The sequence below is a fragment of the Panthera uncia genome (assembly GCF_023721935.1).
Source record: "Panthera uncia isolate 11264 chromosome A3 unlocalized genomic scaffold, Puncia_PCG_1.0 HiC_scaffold_11, whole genome shotgun sequence".
Taxonomy (NCBI): Eukaryota; Metazoa; Chordata; class Mammalia; order Carnivora; family Felidae; genus Panthera; species Panthera uncia.
The window spans coordinates 48198869-48218544 of NW_026057578.1; positions in this window are offsets into that span (position 1 = coordinate 48198869).

Sequence of the window (19676 nt, forward strand, 5' to 3'; positions counted from 1 at the left end):
ATAAAGAAATTGTGGTTTATATACATAATGGAGTACTATGTGGCAATGGGAAAGAATGAAATATGGCCCTTTGTAGCAACATGGATGGAACTGGAGAGTGTATGCTAAGTGAAATAAGCCATACAGAGAAAGACAGATTGCTTATGTTTTCACTCTGATTTTTATCCTGAGAAACTTAACAGAAACCAATGGGGGAGGGGAAGGAAAAAAAAGAGGTTAGAGTGGGAGAGAGCCAAAGCATAAGAGACTCTTAAAAACTGAGAAGAAACTGAGGGTTGATGGGGGGTGGGAAGGAGGGGAGGGTGAGTGATGGGTATTGAAGAGGGCACCATTTGGGGTGAGCACTGGGTGTTGTATGGAAACCAATTTGACAATAAATTTCATATTAAAAAATACCTTCTTTATACTTTTATTGGTAAATGTTCTTTTAACTTCATCTAAATCTTCTCCTATAAAAGTTTGACCATGTAAGATAATAAGCTGAATTTCCATGTTTTAAATTTCATACATCTTTTGTTAAAAGAAGGATCCAAACTCTTTCAATATATTCTCAAAATGCAGTATTAGTTAAGGTATACCTCATCGAATAGTATATATTTGTCTGCAAGGACCAGAATTCACAACTAAAAGTAATTTTTTTTATGTTTATTTATTTTTGAGAGAGAATCAGGGAGCGAGACACAGAATCCGAAGCAAGCTCCAGGCTCTGAGCTGTCAGCACAGAACCTAATGCGGGGCTCAAACTCACAAACCGTGAGATCATGACTTGAGTTGAAGTCAGAAGCTTAACCAATTGAACCACCTAGGCTCCCCACAACTAAAAGTAGTTTAAATGATACCAAGCTGATTCATCTCACTTTATAAGAACTAAGGGGTTGCCCAGTTTTCCAGGGCTTGTCAATGATCTTGGTTCTTTTTGTCCTTCTACTATGCCATCATCAAGGTTTGGAATTTTCATCCAAGTACCTGTTTGCCTCATGGTCAACTCCAAACAACCACATCCAAAGAAAAGAAGTATGGTTGGGGAAGGGTAGGGGAGGATTAGTGGGAAAAGGATGCTTCCTCTTGCCTTTCTCCTTTTATTAGGGAGGATTCCCCCCCCCGCCCGGAAATTCTGCAGCCTATCTTCACCTTACCTTTCACTGGCCAGAACTTAGTTACATGATCCCTCCTTGCTACCAAAGATGCTGGGAAATGAGCTTCTGAGTTTAGGTAAGTATTTCTGTCTTTACATGAGCGTTTATCTCAGTTTCCATGGGTATCTGGGTTTAGAGAGATAAAGACAGATAAAGACCTGTCTGAGCAAACAAAAAGGGTTTGCCCTGTGTGTTGGGAGACCAACCAGCACTTGTTGCCACACACAGTGACTGACCTACGTCACGACACCACCATACAGGTGGAAGCAGTCCCTGGCTTATGAATCTGCTGATTCTTCTGGGTGGACCTTTGCTGTCTGCTCCTGCTGTGTCATCCACATGGAAAACTATTCAAGAGCTTGTGGGAAGCCAGTTTAGGGTAGCCACTTTGTTGTGCTCGGTGCCCTGGCCCAGTGTCCTTTCCCCCAGAATGACAGAACTCCTCACTAAAGGATAGTTTCCCAAGCAGGAGCTCCTGCATCCCATATGCTATGGTGGAAATTGCAGTGCTATGTGCTATCTTCACCCCAGCCTCACATGGTCCCTTTTACTGCACCTCTGCTAGGGACCGCTGTAGAGCATATGTTTTCCCTATCATTTGGGCATTGGTCTCTTCTGTAAATGAGACTTTCATTGTTTCTGGCCAAAGGACTGCCACAAGATTTATAAAGGAACTAGTGGCTTCAGAGTTAGAGGGAATTCCAGAGCCTGGAAGTAGCTCTCACTACAGAGATGAAGTCACTTTGTAAGAAGAAACCATGGGACCATGAGATAAGAGATCACTGTGATGGCCTGGTGTGATAATTTCACACCCCTCCTCCTTGAGTCCTGATGTCTAAAGCAGTCACTGTCAGATCAAAAGTAAAGTTCAGTTCTGACAATGCAGAAATGCCTGTGGTAAATTCAGACACACAGAGCTAGAAGAAACCAACACGGGTGATTGTACGTTCAAGTTTAAAGGTGTGAGAAGCCTGATGTAATGTGAGAGAAGTCTTACTTCTTCCTACATTAGGAGAACAACAGTAACAAGACAACAAACAAATGACTTGGAAGATAGATTTTACAATAAGTAGTCACCAGAGTCTCCATACCACAAACAACCACTATTAAATGTGATATACTTCTGGTCTTTTTTATATCTTTCTAGCCCTTTGTTTTTTAATGGCATTATATACATATATCTTGCATATGTATTTTGTATCCCTACGTTTTTCATTCAACATCTAAACCAAAGCATTTTTCCATGTTGTATAACAAGAAGGGTTTGATGCAAACCACCACAGAGTTCATTTTATTTTGCAGTGAGGTGTCAATTCCCAAATCTCTGCTCTTGGAGTTGAGGTCACTGATTTGAAACAATCTTAAAGGGGGGTCATTCCTTCAACATGAACATACAGTTCCTCTATTTTTTCAGTTGAGCTTGAAAAATAACCTGAGACATGATGTACAAGACACACCTTGAAAAATCAGCATCTGAAATTATTCATTTGTCCACTTTCCCTGTTTATTTTTTATCTTCAAAACTTAATTTTATTTTGAGTAATCAATATTTAATGATTTGTTGATGAAGTGATGCCAGCAGACTATAGTAACACAAGTTAGACAACCCCAGGTTGGATAGGAAGCAAGTAGGAGAGAGCTTATAAATACAGGAAAAAAAAATACCATTTGGGAAAGAAAAATTCTGAGTTACACCACATCTGTAATGAAATTAAGATAAAAACTAGAAAGTCTTGCTTTACCCATGGTCTAGAGAAAACTGTTTCTGCCCAAGAGCAAAAGATCTCTGATTTTCCTTGTGCAATTGTATCATATCAGAGCTGCAGAAACTAAATGCCATCTCTACCTATAATAACATCAAGAAGTCTGAGACATGGTCAGTTTTTATTGAAACCACCTACAGTTCAAAAAAATAATACTCATCATCTGCTGAGAATTGACCTCATGAATGGATGATACTTAACCCTTCATCCGCATTCCTCTGTATTTTATGGAGGAAGGGCTTTGGGGTCAGAGGTGAAGTAACTGACCTCCAGTTTATGGATGATTCAACTCAGAATTTATGCCTGGTTATTCTGGTTACTACCAAATCCCACATTCTCTCCCCAACCTGCAAAATCGGTCTTGAAAAAACAGCGAAGTAATGTCTTATAAGGTGCCACATTTTTTGGTTAAATAACAATGTGGTAATAGTCCATGGGTATTCTTTGCCCTATAATCCAACTTACTTGGAGTGGATACTACTTCCATACCATCTGTACTAAAAATGTGGCTCCATGATAAGGAAATTGGGAGACAGGGTGTAACAACCATCTATCCACCTAGGTGTGACTCTGAGGGATAGCACTAATGAATAGTTAGTTCATTCACTCATTTATTCAACAGACAGCAACTGAGCATCTCTTTTGTGTCTGGCACTGTCTTTCAAAGACTTGAGAAGGTTAATGCCTCTGTGGCTCATAGTTTTCTCTAACTTATCAAGGGCAAGTGTTCTAGTCATCCGTTGCTGAAGAATATACTTCCTCAGAAGTTACTCACTTAATGAAATGGCACTATTCAGGTTGTTCACAAATCTAACTTGTACAGGGCGTGGTAGGTCAGTTTGTTCCCACAGTGCATCAGGGGGACAGCACCAAGGCTGGGAAATGGAACCCCTTGCCAGCTTGCCCCTTTCCTGTCTTGCGGCAGAGTAAGGCTGTGGTTGGAGCATATAGCCTGCCCATGGGGCTGCTTGGCTTCCTCACTGCATGGTGGCTGTCTCAAAAGTAAGTGTCCAAGTATACAGACAGAGGCTGTGCCACCTCTGATGATTTTGTCTGTTAAGTTCTGTAGCATTCTTTGCCCATAGTCAAATTCTTGTAGCTCCAAAAGATATCTGCAAAGGTGGAGCCTCCCTCCACATAGCCCTCCAATGCAATATTGTTTGTAATTAAGATTGATCCATGTTTGTTTTTCTCTACTCATCTAGCCAAGAGGAAGAGTGTAGTGTGGCTGTAATGTCATGACACAGAGGTATTATTATTTTATCATGTACTATGATAATCAACAATATACTATAATCAATAAACCATGTGGTGGGTACTTGTATGTGATTGCTGGCTTGTTGGTGGCCACCTTGATTATTCTCATAACAACCTTGAAGAAATGTCCCTGCTATATGGATGTAGGATCAGAGACCGAGAAAGATTGATCATGCATTAGTTATGACGCAAGTACTAAGACTCAATTTCATTTCAGTTGGGAGTTAAACACACAGTCTTTCCAGTGAGCCAGGCTGAAGAGCATAAAGAACAACCCAAGAAAGAAAATGCTGTATCTCCCCCATCAGGAAAGGCTCCCTTGCTGCTAATCTGGGTAGACCATCTGGCCAGTACAGTACACTTCACTGCGAGTTGTTTAAACATCTCTCTGTCTTCACACTTCCCCAGGGAGGTGCTCAAGAAGCCCTCATTTCAATTATACTATGCAGGGTCCCCAGGGACAAACCCTCAGTGGTGTCTCCCACATTCATCCTTGTGCACCTTCTCTTTGAAGATCTTATCCCAGAATGCTGCAGTGACCCTAACCTGAAACATACATCTCCTCACCTAAAAGAAGAGCTGATATTCCACCTACCTCTTCCCACTCAGCAGAGTGAAAACTGGACCCAAGGTATCACACTGCAAATTCACAAGTGTTAATAGCTGGATGTTATTAAAAGTCACTTTCCATGACAGCTTAGAGACATGCTAAATAGCATTCATTTTGATGGCAAGGAACAAATAGTTGAGAATTCCTATCTGGTTAGCAGAGATACCTGGGCATGAGTAAAGGAATAAGTATAAGATTATAAGGAAAAGAACTAAACTTTGAAATGCTATATTCCTCCCATTGTTGAGGCATCCCTGTCCTGGCCTGTCCCCCTGCCACCTAGCCATGTAGTTTAGGTCAGAGTTGCACCTGTGAATCAGAACAGCACCTTCCTAATTTCTTCTTTCCCTGATGCCAGTCTGGGCTGGTCACAGAGCAGTCTCTGTGAGTGCAGCTGGCAGGTGCTCCCTACCACAGGCTCCATGAGAGAGCTGCAATCAGATGCTCACTGCAGAGAAAGCCTCAGTGACAGGTAAACATACGGTGGCTGCTTCCCCATAATCAGGGCATGCATCAGAGTGTGTCTGCGTGGTTGTCTCAGCTCTATGTGGAAAGGTGGTGGGTCCTTTCCATCTGTTAGAAGCTTAGCAATGACTGCTTCCTCTGCCCACATGCTGTGTGCCATGTCATGTTAGTGAAAAACAGTCTGTCCTGTCTGGGCATGGGGCATGGACAGCAGCAAAAGGAAGCTCCCAGCCAGGCGTTGCCCCAGCCCTGCTAGAGAAGGGGTATTACTCAGGAAGTGCTGACTAGAAAGGGGAGACCAGGATGTGCCAGGAGGGTTGCTAGAATGGAGCCCATTTTTCCATCACAAAGCTGTGCAAACATGAGTGAGTGAGTTGACCTCTCTGAGTCTCAGTTCCTCAACTAGAAATGTGACTTCAATAGTTAACTTTTCCTGGAAGCATCTGTAAGTGTGAATGGGATCACATGTGTAGAGGGTGCTCTGGGAAACTGGCTGTGATTATAAGTGTGATATAAACATGATGTCACTAACGGCTGGTTTCAGCTTTATCATCCAGTTACATTTGGTAAACCAGTTTAACCACTGTGTGACAGGTGAGCTGCCTCTTTTGCTAAGAGAAGCAAAGCCATACTTTCTCAACATAAAGAAATTTTCCTAGAGAGCTAGACCTGGATATGACAGACCTTCCTGGAAAGTCCCATCTGCTTCCTTCATTAAACTCTGAAGGTTATGGCATGAGAGAGCACATCCAGGGACCTACACTCTCAAGAGCCCCACACAGCCACATCCACACCAAATAGGGCCCCTAATTTTGTACTAATATCCCACAAAGTTTACCAGTGATTCTGAATGCTTGCACAGCATCCTCCTGATTCAGTTTTCTAAGTGCTTAACTGGTTCCTCGTGCACATGGCCCTTATTTCTTTTATAGCAGCTTCCAATATCATAGAAGCTCTCTTCTCTTTTCTAGCTCTCTCTTGCCAGATGAGTTGCTTATTCACCTTTGCCCCTTGGAGTGGTGGGGGGGATCCCTATGAGTGGCACATGTATCAGTTTTCTCTCACTTCATAACAAATTATCACAGACCGAGACACTAAAAGAGCACCCATTTGTTGCCTCATACTTCTGTCATTCGGAGCCAGGCACAGCGTGGTGGGGTTCTCTGCTTGGATTCATACATGGCTGAAGCCAGGGTGGCAGCCAGGCCTACTGAGTTCTCACCTGAAAGCTGTGGGTGGGGGGACCTGCTTCCAGGCTCATGAAGGTTCCTATTTTCTAGATGGTCTCAGGGACCACACTCAGCTTCTAAAGGCATGTTCAGGTGCCTGCCACATGACCACTCAGTCCTCAGCAGAGAACCTCTCCTGCTGACTTCCTGTATCTGATCTCTAGACAAGATTGGCAGAGTTCCTGTGGTCAGATAAGACCTACTGGGTATCTTCCCATCTTAAAGTGGACAGCTGTGAAACCCTAATTACATCTGTGAGATTCTTTCTCAGCACTCCCCAGAGTCACACTTTGCTGAGTGACTGGGATGCAGTGCACAGCCAGGAGCAGGACCCTTGGGACCATCCTAGAATTCTGACAACGACATTACACAAAACTAGTGCAACAAATATTCATAACGTGACTGAACAGGATTGAGTTAAATTTTTCGCCAAGTGAAACAAATTGTGTCTTTGCCATAGACCAGGGTTTATATATGTGCTCTAGCTCAGGTCTGGCTCCACCAAAACTAGCTGGCTCCTTTCAGACGAAGGTCCTGGGCCCCAGGGTTTCCCATATGGGTGCTTGGAGGTGAGGTGTGGGCTGTCTGCCTTCTAAGGGTCCCTCCTCAGGGAATTGTGGTGTGTAGTCCTTGATGAAAGCCCCTTGGAATACTATTCTCCTTCCTGGCCTCATCTGAAAATGACAAGAATCTGCCATTACAACTAGGGAATTTGCCAGGCAGGCAATAAAAGAACATTCACCAAGGAGGTCCCACTGGGAGAAATCCAGAGACCACATACCAAGGCAGCCTGGGCCCATGGCTTGCCATGGATTAAAGATGCTGCCAAGGAAACAGTACAAGTCCTCAGGTCCAGGAAGAGAAATGTGGAAATTAGAAAGCCAGCCAGAAGAGGAAGTAACAACAGCTGAATCTTATATCTTGTTAACAAGTACAGGCAAATATTTGTAAGAATAGCAGTACAGTACATGTACATCATGGCAATTTGTGGGTCAGTTGAATGGAGAAGTCATAGTCATCAACTGGAACTACATTTATCCATTTAGCCAGCTTTGGATGAGTCAGGTTCTGGGCATTCCTTCTTGGTAGGGACAGGCAGGTACACAAAGACCTCAGAGAGTCAGTAAGCACAAAGTGCATGGTCTTGCTGCAGTCAAAGAGATCATGGAAGGTTAACAGGCAAGATTATGTGTGAGGCCCAGTTTCCCATTTCTCCAGGCTTATCAGCCAGGACAGACCACATTCTCATTACACAGCCAACATTTCAGCCCCCAGGATTGACCCCGTGGCCCATGTCTGGAACCCCCTCTGGAGCTGAGCCATACTTAGCTGTCCAACAGGGCCAGAAGTCGAACTTCCTGTGGCTGGGTGAAGTAAGGTCACCACTAATGATTCCGCTCACTCATGAGACTTGATAAAGACTCAGTGCAACCACAAGTTGTATTAAAATAGCAAGTGTTTTGTTCTGATTGCAAGTGACTCCTGCCCTTCCCTAACCTTCCCCAAAGGTAGTCAGACTTTGTGTTCCTCATCTGGGGGTGGACACAAAAAAGGGGGAGGGCTTCCATGAACTGAGTTGAAGCAGTAGTCACCAGGTACCCAGAAGACAACCACCATTTCCTTCTGGTTTTTAGACCAGTGCCACATATGGAAGAGATCAGATAGGAAGGATGTTTGGAGCTGGAAAGATTACCATGTTTTGTGAGGCTTGGACTAAGTGCAGTAACCAGGGCTGCTTCCAATAATGATGTAGTGCAGACAGCTGCTCTCAATGACCTCTGTGTTAACTCTAACTATGTGGTCTACATGGTCCAGTAAAATCCTACCCATGACAAGTTTAGGGGAACCTTCAAAGTCAAACACAGGAAAAAAGCCTGTGGTCCTCATCTTGCATAAGCATAAGATCCTGCAGGCATGCAATGGGTGAGGGAAGCTCTATGAAGTCCACTTGTACCATGACCTCCTTAGACAAGGTAGGGCTTACTTGAATGGTGAAGCCAAAGAATCATCATCTCAACCCCTCTTCTGATTCCCTTGCTTGTGATGGAGGATAACAAATATGTGCACAACTCCCTCCAGACTCAACAATTCCTCCTGCACGATGAGCCCCTTGTCTTGCCTTCCCTGGGGCAATGTTAGCATCATGGAGTGTCTCAGTACTGGGGTCTACATTGTCCTGTCACCCAGAATATTCTGGATGACTATGGCTAGGAGGACATGAAGCTGCCCAAGCACCACCCCAGCATCCACTGGCATGCTAAAGCCACCCCTGACCTGAATGGGGCACTCACTGCATAGCCTTCCCTGCTTCTACACCCAGTGGGTCTGCCATTGAGCTGACTTGCATATTTACAGAAATATACCAAATGCAATGACATCAACAAGGTTGTAAAGAGGGTATCAGAGGGACCTCAATAGGCAATTCTGGTTTCAGTAAGGACCAAGTCAACTTCTGAGACATGAACAGTGATACCCACTCCCCCAACCTTAGCACTGAGGCTAACATTACTCTGGATAGCCTATTTGTCAGTCTCATTTCCTGTTATGATAACAAATTCAGCTACAACAACCACTTTGTGGCCCTATGGTCCTCATGGCCTCCAAGAAGAAAAATCCCTGGACCACCAGCACCAACAATAGCATGAGAGGAAGAGAGAGGCCCTCAGCTGCTAGGGACACTTTGACACAACTCACCCTCATACAATATCTCCCACCCTTTACTCTGTTCTCATTTCAAACCCTCTGAAGCAAGGGCTTGGAGAGCCCTACCTTGCCTTGAACCCTCATCATACCATTAAAACCTCTGTACTACACCCAGAAAAGAAACACACACACACACACACACACACACACACACACACACACATCAACAAGCTTCAGATTGCAAAGAGGAAGCCAAAACACTTGTTGAAAGTAAATATGAACTGCCCTTGGAGTCACAGCAGATTGTCAAGTTATTGTTTTCAGTTGCAATGAAAAAGAAAGAAATTCCAGTAGGGAATTCAACAAAATTGTCTTAAAATGACTAAAGCCTAGGAAAGATGATTGCTGTTCAGCCATGCGTTTTCCATGTGGATTTCCACAGACTGTGAATCTCAAAAGTGAATTTCTATTATATTTAATGATTATCTTTTTTATTTTTTATTTTACTCTATCTGGAAGGATTAAAAAGAAGACATGTTAAATCATGCAATTAATCCTCTTTCCAGTAGAATTTTATCCCTGTGGTAGGAATGACCTTGTAGAAGGTCAGCACAGACTTTGAGAAAAATTAGTCTCCAACACCGCAAGGCAAACCTAGGTGTCTGGACAGGATTGCCACAGGGCAAGGTGACCTCTGCCAAGTTTGGGTAAAGGTGAATTGTCCTTTGTCTGGTTCCTCGGCCATCTTGTGACACCACTGTCCTTGTCTTAGTGGCCCCACAGTAGCCTCCTGTCTCTCTCATTCAAGTTGTGGCCTGTGACATAAGCTCTCATTCTTATTTTTTATCCCAAACCCAACTGGTTCAGTTCTTTCCATTCAGGTCAAATGTTAGCTCATGTACATCACTTTACCCCAGAAACTGTGGCTTTCCTAGAAGGTGTGGCTTTGAGACCCCTATGTAACCCTGGATCCACATATCCTTGCCCCACTGCCTGCCACCCTATGTCACTGTTGTACCACAGACACAGCATGTTATACCACCACCACCCCAAGAATTGTTTTATTATGTAAAATATACATAAACATAAAATTTAATAGTTTACCCATTTTTAAGTGGATTAACAGCATTAAGAACATTCACATTATTGTACAATTGTCACCACCATCCATCTCCAGAACTTGTTCAACATCTCAGATGTAGATTCTGTCTCCATTAAACAGTAACTCTTGGTTCACCCTTCTCCTAGCCCCTGGAACCACTATTCTAACTTTTTGTCTCTGTGAATCTGACTTTCCTAGGTATCTCATATAAGAGGAATCACATAATATTTGTCCCTTTGTGACTGGCTTATTTGACTTAGCATAATGTCTTCAAGATTCATCCATGTTGTAGTATATACTATTCCATCACATGTGATCTTACATCTTATTTATCAGTTCATAATCAATAGAAACTTGGGTTCTGTCCATTGGCTATTGTGAATAATGATACTATGAATACAAATGTGCAAATAACTGATCATGTTTCAGCTTTAAATTTTTTGAGTATGTATAATAGGAGTGGAACTGCTAGATCATATGGTAATTTTTAATTTTTGAGGAGCTGCCAAACTGTTCCTAGCAGCTGTGTTACTTTAGATTCTTAACAACAATGTGTAAGGGTTCCAATTTCAATTTCTCCACATCCTTGCCTACACTGACTATTTTCTGGTTTGGAGTTTTGTTTTATTTTAATAGCCACCCTAATGGGTGAGAAGTGGTATTGATTTGCATTTTCCTAATCATTAGCACGTGTTGAAGACATGTGCTTATTGGCCATTTACTTTTTTTGGAGAAATGCCTTTCTTTGCACATTTTTTTAAATTGGGTTGCTTTGTTGTTGATTTGTAGGAGCTTATTATATACTCTAGATATCAACCTCTTATCAGACCTATCATTTGCAAATATTTTCTCCCCTTAAATGAGTTAGATGCCTTTTCATTCTGTTGATAAGGCCACTGGATGCACAAAACTATTTAGTTTTCATTAAGTCCTACTTATCTCTTTTATCTTTTGTTGCATGTGCTTTTGGTGTCATATCCCCTGTGCATTTTAGAACCTGGGAGTCTAGTGCATATCTATGCCTGTTAAAGAGGTTGGGAAAGCCTTGCCCCACCTTCTGTGTCTGCAGCACACATATTTAGGCCTTTGGACTTTCTTAACCATCTAGGTGAGTTATAATTTTTAGCATTTCTTACTCCTGTTATTTTCCTCTTATTACATGCCTTATTTGTCCTCCCAGTAGGGTGTCTGTGAGAAGTACTAACAAGTTTTCAAATTTCTCTGTGTCACTTCCTGGGAGGTATCCCAGATCTCAGTATGATTTTAAGTTAATTGGGAAAAATTGATGCTTTTATTTATTTTTATTGTGCTTTGTGATACTTTTAATGGGAATCAAATAGAAAAAAAATATTAGTTGAAATACTATGATACTTATATTCCTTACAGTAAAATGGGACAGTCCAGCTAGTCAACTGCTAAAAAAATGTCATCTGGGAGCTTCACCAGAAGGTGAAGCATATGGTATGATCAGATAACAAAAAATGATATAATCTAATAATAAAGTATACAAGGAATGGTAACATGACTGAATTGTGATAATGTAATGTTTTGTGAAAAAAACAAAACTATAGTGTATGAATCCAATTTCATTAAAGGAGAAATATAAAGACAAAAAAAGATTGCACAGGTGGTTTTATCTGGACATTGGAATTAGGGGTGAAATTTTTTTTGTAATTTTACATATTTATAAAGAAAATGTAAATGGGGGCACCTGGGTGACTCAGTTGGATTAGCAACTGACTTCAGCTCAGGTCATGATTTCATGGTTCCTGAGTTCCAGCCATGCGTGCGTCGGCTCTGTGTGGACAGCTCAGAGCCTGGAGTCTCCTTGGAGTTCTCTGTCTCCCTCTCTCTCTGCCCCTCCCCCACTCACACTCCATCTCTCTCTCTCTCTCTCTCTCTCTCAAAAATAAATAATTTTTTTAAATTAAAAAAAGGAAAAGAAAACTTAAATGGATATACATTGTTTTTTATATTAGAAACACAGCTATGGGGCACCTGGGTGGATCTGTTGGTTGAGCATCTGATTCTGGATTTCAGCTTAGGTCATGGTCCCAGAGTCCTGGGATGGAGCCCTGCATTGGCTCAGCATGGAATATGCTTAAGATTCTCTCTCTCCCTCTGCCCTTCTCCCCTACTCATGCTCTCTCTCGATCTCTCTCTCTCATTCAAATAAAAAAAAAAAAAGAAAGTAATGCAGCTAATGGATATTTATTAAACACACAGCCTGCTCCTGCCCTTACACCTTTCTGCTCCTTCCCCTACCCTATAGACTGGGACATTCATGTAGGACCTATGGAGCCTTGGTGGTCACTATGTAAAGAGAAGACTGAAGATCCTTCATGCGGCCTTACGGACAGGTACTCTCATGTTGGCAGAGACACATGAAATGCAGGGATCTTGCCTGATTTCATTAATAAGTTGTTTAAAAGAAAATTTATATAATCACCATAAAATGTATGTGTGGGTAAGTGTGTGTGTGTGTGTGTGTGTGTGTGTGTGTAACCACAGCAAGAAAATCTAGGTTGTGAAGATAACATACTAAATGTATTTCTTTATTTTGGGGCCATAGTTGTTTTCTTATGGGTCCTACTGGAAAACACCAAACTTATTTTTCTGCCAACTATGAACAGGTATGGTACCTGAGGTCTCTCATAATTGGAGACTGAATAAATGCTTGGAGGTGTGGGGTTTTAAGACAAGAGGTATGCTTTCTTGCCCCCATGTCATCCTTACCCCTATTCCAGGTCATCTCATAGGACTCATGTCCACACTACCTGGGGTGTGAGAAAGCCCCATGACTCTATGCTTGTGAGTAGACCCAGCACATTCACAGGTGCCATACTGCCTCACTCCCCCCCACCCTTTTATCCTTGCTTCAGTGACAGTGGGACCCCTCATCCTCCCAGCAAATACAAACAATGATTCTGGCCTCTAATTGTTTTTCCCAGTGACTGGTTTTCATTCTGGTATTCACCACATCAGTGGGCTTTCATTTCCCCACCTTGTGTGCTCACACTCAAAAATTTACATGATGGGGGATAATCACAACTTACTCTTTTTCACCTCTCATTCATATTACAATTAGGGCATTAAATGGACTTCAGTTTGAAATTATTTGAGAGGGTTGATGGGGGGTGGGAGGGAGGGGAGGGTGGGTGATGGGTATTGAGGAGGGCACCTTTTGGGATGAGCACTGGGTGTTGTATGGAAACCAATTTGACAATAAATTTCATATTTAAAAAAATATATTTAAAAAGTTAAAAAAAGGAAAAAATTAAAAAAAAGAAATTTGAATTGATGTATGTACCTACATTTTGATGTATATTTTATATGTATATTTGATGTACCTATGTAATTGATGTATATTACCTGCATTTCATTTTGGAAGAGCAGATGGGTGTTAGTTATTTCTTATATATGAGTTGAGAACCAGCTGGTTGTGCCTGCTTAGGTGTAAGTTCCTTTTGTGGCAAAGGTGTATGAAGCCTTGCTTTTGCCTCAACTTCAACTCACATTCTCTGGGTCAGCTTTTACCAACAAAAAACTGAAATGTTGCTATGTACCTGGCCCCTGGGTGTCTGTCAGATGGTCCAAAAGCTAGAAGACTGGGTCCTCTTCACCAATGTTGGTCTTCCAACAAGGAATATGATACAAGGTTAAAGCAAGCTGGAAGGCCATCAAGAAACCTTAACTATGAAAAGGAGAGATGTGACACAACCTCTGTTCACCCCCTTTCATTTGCTCACTACACTGTTCTTGGTAAGTAACTGAGACCCTACTGCGCTTTGCATGGCCAGGGCCAAGAGTGCCTGACAGCTACTGAGGTTTTCCTTCACCTTTCCCCTGTAAAACTCCGCTAGGTGTTGGAAATCATTAGAATACTTAAAATCATACTACAGATGAGGAAATGGAGGCAAAGAGAAGTTAAATGACTCCTTCAGAGTCACACAGCCTTGGATCTGAACATGAGTCTTCTACTGTCTCCAGTATGAGGGTGTTTTCACATTCCCCATTTACAGAACTTTGGCTTTCTCACTATTAGTGCAACAATAAAATCTTTGAGTTGAAAGGGCCTGAGTACTTTCAGCCACTTAGGACAAGGACACCCTTGGTGGCCCATTCAGAACCAGACTTGCAGGTGCAGGCCTTCCCTCAGGAGCTGTTGATACTGTTGAGGCTGACTCCTTCCCTGCAGCCACTGGCACTTTTGACTCAGCTAGAAGCAGAACAGGTCCAGTCCCCAAGCTGAGCACACATGTAGATACTGCTGCCCTGCTCTTCTGGCCATGTCTCTTTTGTTGGCTAAAAGTGCCAGGTCATGTCCCCTGCCCTCCTGACCAGAGTGCTCATTTATGCATCCCTCCCACGTGTGACTACCTTCTATACCAGAGTCAGATTTATCAGTGTCCCTCTCAACACAGAGAAGCCAGGGTTATCCTCTTAAATTTGTTCCTTTCAATTCAGGTCCAGCTTCTGGCTTTTCAAGGCCACTTTGAATCTTGCAAGGTGGTGGAGAAAATCAGCAATGCATTTCTATCCTCCATGCCCAGAATTTGTGTTTGTGTCTAAATATGGTAAGTTTGCCTCATACCAGTTGTTTGTGAAGAAGGTAGACTGGACAGACCAGGGACTGAGTCTGTGGCATGAGGCCAAAGACCTCCTTTCTGCCACCGTGGCTATTACTCATGACCACCCACACTCCCCTGAATACTCACACACACCTCCAACATTCCACCCTGGGCACTGTGCCCCCACATACTCTGTGTGCCCCTCCTGAGGGCACTCACTCCTTAATTCTTTCTGCCACCTCTGCTCTGTCTGCTGCTCCAGATCCTCTTCCAGCCTCACTCCAGATTTGTCTTGAAAAGAGTCCAACACATAACCCACTTTCCAAGGGCAGATATAGGTGGAAATAATTGCTTTTATATAGGACATGGCTCTGGTTGCACTTGGGAGATGCCCTCCTTTTAGATAGAGGCCACTATCTCTCACCCCACTGCAATGGTGTTCTGGCCTCACCCCTGCCCTGACCCCGCTGTCATCCAAGCCACAGTGACTTCTTTGAGACCCAACTCAGAGCTGTTCATGTCCAGGGAACCTCTCTCGCATGACACTCTGGGGTGTCACAGAGAGGTGTACTGGTGCCCCATGGAGTTGGGTAAGACAAGCGACTGGCAGGCTGCATCCTCCTTAGTCCAGGGGTCTCCTTTCTGCTTAGGTTATTCAACATTTCCTGCTTGTAGAAATACCCTCTCTTCTTGGTTATGAGGATGGCTCACCCCTGCCTCCCCCATATCCTCATGGTCACCCACCCTCCAACTCTTCTGTTGATCTCTCATTTGCTATCCCTCTGGAGACATGTGTATTCTAGCTCTCGGTCCCAGACCCTGTCCTGTGCCCCATCTTCATTCTTAGTCAAGGTGATGTCATCAAGCAAGATGGGTGTCAATGCATTGAGATGACCGTGGCAACTCCCATACCTCCCATATTCCAGTCTGGTTTAGAAGGCCACCTGAATTCTCATATTAGCACCTGCCTCTCTGACACCACCCCCCCTTGAGGTGGAAAGACACCTGGAACTCAGCCCAGATGCCCTCTGCCCCTTATCAGTGCTGACAGTCACAGTGATGGGCAGCATCAGCATCAGGTTGCTGTGGCCACAAACCCAGGATTCCTCCTGATTGTTCTCCTTCCCTCATGCCCTGCTTTCACCATCAGCTGAGTTCCATGACTCTGCTGCATGTACATATCAGGCAGGTCCACTCTCCCTACCACCTCCACTGCCCCATCTTGGTCAATGTCCCTATCATCCCACACTGGGCCTTTGAAGTAGCCTCATGACTATTTTCACAGCTCCATCCCCTGCTCCCTCTCATCCATTCTCTGAGCAGCAACCTGTGTGGTTGCATTAGAGATGTAGATCAGGGCACGAGCCTTGTTGAGAACACTCCCTGAACCTGAATTTCTGCAAAGGTCTCTCACTGGACTTGCTGTAACATGCAACCTTCTTCCCATGGCCTATGAGGTTCTCGCAGACCACTTTTCTCTTGGCCCCATGTAGTCCAGCTGTATTGACCTGCTTTCTGTTCTGTAAATAATCCAGGCTCACACCTGATTTAGTTTCTCCCCATGCCCTTCCTTCTGCCTGTGTGTTATCCCCAGATGTTCACATGACAGCTCCTTCTAACAGGAGGCCTCAGCTCCCAGGGTGTCTCCTCATAAAGGTTTCTGACCATGTGAGGTAGAGCAGAAGCTTACCCCACTCATCCATCACCCACCACTCTGTCTTTATTGTCCTCATAGATACTTATAACCATGGGACTGTGTTCTTTCTTCCCCCAATGTAATGTAAGTTCCTTGAGTACAGGGACTAAGCTGCTTTTGTTTAGATTTTATTTCCAGTGCCAGAAAGTGACCTGGCATGTATAAGGTAGCCACTATCATTTGTTAAGTGAATGACTCAATAATCAAGAGATAAATGTAGACCTTCTGTTTCTGTATTTCTCAACCCTGGAGGTACAAAAGAGTCAACTAGGAGCTTTACAAAAATATGAATACTAGGGCACCATACACAGAATTGCTGATTTAATTATTTGGGGGAAGGTCCAGGCATTAATGTCTGTTAAAGCTACAATGTGAACCAGTTGTGCATCCAAGGCTGAGACTCACCTTGAGCGGAGGTTTCAGACCTGAGTCCAAATACTGTCCACTACCAACTTCTCAAAAGGCCTCCAGGAGAAGCCCTGAAACAGTAAGGTAGGCCCACTTGCATGGTGTCTGCAGCGATCTGCAGAGCAGAGTCAGGGACAGCATTTCTCCGTCTCAGGGTCTGAGCTCAGGGATTCTTAGGCAGGTCTTGAAAAGTGAGGAACTGACTGGAATTGGGCAGAGTTGACAAAACAGCCTTGGACTGTGGGCACAGCAAACAGAGGGTGTTGAAGGGAGTCCTGATGAGCAGAATCTTTGTGGTGTTTTGGATTCCAGGAGGAGGAGTTTCCTGGAGCACCCACCTTGTTGTCACCTGTCTGGGCTTCTTTGGCTGCCTCCAGCATGCTCACATGGGAACAGAAATCATGTTGGTTTCAGTTCTCAGCATTAATCACAAGGAAGGCAAGGTTGAATGGGTGCAAAAAGAAGTCTTTTCAGAAAAGGATAAATGGAAAAAAGGATTAGAGATTCAGCAGATGTAGGTGACTCGACAGTCCCCAGGGGAGGAGACCTGAAAGACTTCTTGCTTCTCTGGGTTAGCTACTAATTTTTATTCCAATGTAAACCATTGCATGATTAATGATATAACTCAATCTATTAAGCATAGTTTAATGAATCAATCTAATGCTTTTACAATGAGTGAAACATATTAACAATATGAATGTATTAGTGAATCAAATGATTTGTTCTAAATAATGCAACATAATGATGCTGCATCTAATTAAAAATTGAAATCAAGAAACTGATTAGAAAAAATCATAAAAAATATTGATTTTGTTAAATACGTAGAAGGTTGAAGCTAGGAAAATACACAGTTATTTACCTAGTGTTCCGCCAAGAGAAAACACGCACAGAGGTGACCCTGTGGAAATAAGTATCATCAGCCACTTGTGCCATGTCCAGAAAGACTAGCATGAGCATGTGATGTTGTAGCTGAGAAGCCAATCGGGAAAGTTTTGGTAAATGCTTTCTCCAAATTGAGCTACAACAACAGCTAACTGACCACTTCACTGAGTCGGAGCTCCCAATCAAGTCATCTTGATTCAGACCTTTACTTTCTGTATTCATGATGCAATGAAATGGAATCTTCTTTCTGGGAAGGACATTTATATCATGAAAATATTTAAATTGATCACAAAGCTACATGAAAATAAAACAAAACACTATCTCTGCAAGAATGCATACTTTTAATGTTTTTATGCCACATGTTGAATTAAAAGGTTCTGTGGGGAGATAAGAAGTATGACCCCAGAGGCTCCTTCCAGCTGCCTGGAAACCAGCTGGTGTGGGGGTGGGGTAGGCAGGGGTGGTGAGTTAGGGGCTGTGCAGAGCCCAGCCCTCAGGTCAGGCACAACTTCCCTTTCTTTGACCCCACGTCTCCCACTTGGCAATTCCTTCATAGCACTTTCTCCCTTTACTTTGGATGTTTTTGGAGACTCTGTTGTAGTCATCTTTATAACCTCTGTTAACATTTAAGACATTTTCACCCACTAAATGTTTGAGCGAACTGAGTTTCTTGCCTGCCTACTGATCTGAAGGCAGGATGCTTTCTGTAGATGCAGAATCTACTTTCTCAAGGCATGGTTTTATGACTACTCAGGAGTTCCTGCTGATCAATAGCCAGAGATTCAATCATCCCTTCAAAAGTGTGGCCTGACTAGGGCAAAGAAAAGAGACAGGATAGTATAGTAGAAAAAAATAGCAATTGTCTTCTGTCAATTGAAATTCAAAAGATTCCCCAGGGATTTATTTTCTAAATGGTTTCTAATTTCCCTAAGTGTTTTGTCCTTTTTTTCTCTTATATGTGGGCATCCAATGAGCAGACACTAGTGCCATAAATTTCTGACATTCCTTCCCTGGCAAAATCCTCTAATTATAAAGCACTGCTTGCTGTGCAAGCCAAAGGGAAGGGTAAATTACTTCACTTTTGTTTTTACTATTGACCCCAGAGATGGATGTGTTCATGTGCCTCATAGAGCCGAAGCCATCCTTCTTCTGACCCTTTGCAAAGGCAGGTGACAGAAGCTTGTGCCCACCCCACAGCCCATGAGTTGGGTTCTGTCTCCTTCACCCTGGGAATGGGCTGTGCATCTCCTGGCTCCCAGTATGCCTTTACAGAATGCCAGGGACAGCATCTTCTTGATGTATGAGTCTCTCCACCTGTTCCAACCCCAGGGAATAAGACAGGGCCTCAGAGATTCATGACTGGGAGAGAGATCCCCTAGAAACACGACCAGATGCTTCAGGCCTATGACTTCAATGGGAAAAGTGTAAAGGATAGGGTGTTTAATGCATATTGAACGCTAGCATGAGGCTCTATGCCAGACATATTATATGGGTGATCCCATTTAATCCTCCCAAATGGTGAAGATGGTATTATTATCCACATTTTGCAGTTTAGACCGGAGGCCTGAAGAGATTAAGCAGCTTGCCCAAGATCTCTCCCTCACTCTCATAGACATAAACATACATGTATACATGTGTGCACACACTCACACACAGCAATAAGGCAGAGCAGCCTTTTGTCTTGGAGATCTACCTCCAGAGTAGGATGTTATAATGCCTTCTAAAAGCAGTCTCCTTTTATGTTCCTTAGGTGTAGAGTCTTAGGAAGTTAGAACTGGCAGACTCTAGGTCAAGTGAGAAATCTGAGCATAGCAGCGCTGAACAAAGTGCCCAAGGTCACACAGAGGAAGTTAACTAGACAGCCTTCCAGACCTTGATCCAGTCTTGAAACCCAAGTGTCTTATGCAAGCTCTT